General features: G+C 37.8%; 1 protein-coding gene across 1 annotated transcript in view; it reads left to right on the top strand.

Moving 5' to 3' along the window:
- The window catches only part of SPAST (spastin), an 85,369-nt gene that overhangs the window by 11,124 nt on the left and 72,771 nt on the right, over nucleotides 1–1,474 (top strand). The gene's annotated exons all lie outside the window — the stretch shown is intronic.

Consider the following 1,474-nt stretch of genomic DNA (forward strand, 5'->3'; position numbering starts at 1 on the left):
GGATGCCGGGGGCTTAGGTGGAGAGCAAATATTTTGAAAATGATGGGGGCAGTGAATGTACAAATGTGCTTGACAGAATTGGTGTATGTATGGATTGTGATAAGAGTTGTATGGGCCCCTAAAAAAACTATTTAAAAAAAAAGTTAAGGAGAACTTGGAGATTAAAAAAAAAAAGAGTTACAATCTCAGAAACTCACGGAGGCAATTTTAAGCTATTCTATAGGGTCACTTTGAGTCAAAATCAGCTCAATGGTGGTGAGTTTGGTTTTTCTGGTGGAAATGTAGCAAATATAATTTGTAGAACTCTTAGAACTTGGGAAAAAAGAAAGAAAAATGTCAAACCCAATGATTTTCTTGGGAGATTTGTAAGTGTTTTGCAGCAACATATGTACAGATGTATGTATATACATACATTTATGCTGCTTCTGGATATTGTTGATTCCAACTCTGCAACACCAGAGTAGAACTGCCACATAGGGTTTTCTTGTCCGTAATCTTTGTATTGGTGAAAGTTTACATAGCAAAATAGGTTTCCTTTTATCCATTTATACAAACTTGTTCTGTGACATTGGTTACAATTTTCGTAGTGTGTCAGCATTTACAAACTAATCTAGTATTTGGTTGAAAGGTGACTTGCAAAATTCTAAGTTGAAAGGTTATTTATTTTAGGGTGATAGTTTTGAAGATTCCTCTAGTTTCTGTCGGCCCAAAAGGTCTGGCCTTTTTGGCATTTTCATGTTACTCTACATTTTTCTTCCATTCTGCATAGGACTTTCTGTTGTGTCCCTGGTCAGAATGGTGGTAGTGGTAGCTGAAGAGGAGATGAGGAGAGGTTATATATAGTTCATGTGGGCTATTAATTTTGAGTGGACTAGTTTATTTCTCTGAGTCTTTGATTCTCTTTTGTTTTATAGGAGTAGAGATCTATAGTTGCATCTTTGATGGCCACTTGAAAGCCTTTTTTAAAAATCATTTTATTGAGGGCTCTTAAGCTCTTATAACAATCCATATATCAGTTGTATCAAACTTATTTGTACATATACTGCCATCATCATTTAAAAAACTTTTTTTTTTCTGCTTGAGCCTTTGGTTTAGCTCCTCCTTTTTCCCCTACCCCCCTCCCACCTGCATGGACCCCTGATAAATTATAAATTATTATTATTTTCATATTTTACACCATCCACTGTCTCCCTTCACCCATGTTTTTGTTGTTCGTCCCCCTAGGGGGTGGGTTATACATTGATCATTGTAGACGGTTCCCCTTTTCTCCTTCTCCCCACACCCTCATGGTATCGCTACTCCCATTACTGTTCCTGTGGGGTTTATCTGTCCTGGATTCTGTAGTCAAGAGCTCTTACCTGTACCGTTATACATGTTCCGATCTTCCCAGATTTGTAAGGTAGAACTGTGGTCATGATAGTGGGGGGAGGAAGCATTAAAGAACCAGAGGAATGTTGTATGTGTCGTTGGTGCG

The sequence above is a fragment of the Echinops telfairi genome, unplaced genomic scaffold (genome assembly GCF_000313985.2).
Source record: "Echinops telfairi isolate 266 unplaced genomic scaffold, ASM31398v2 ScPeMD7_10;HRSCAF=50, whole genome shotgun sequence".
In the NCBI taxonomy this organism is placed as follows: domain Eukaryota; kingdom Metazoa; phylum Chordata; class Mammalia; order Afrosoricida; family Tenrecidae; genus Echinops; species Echinops telfairi.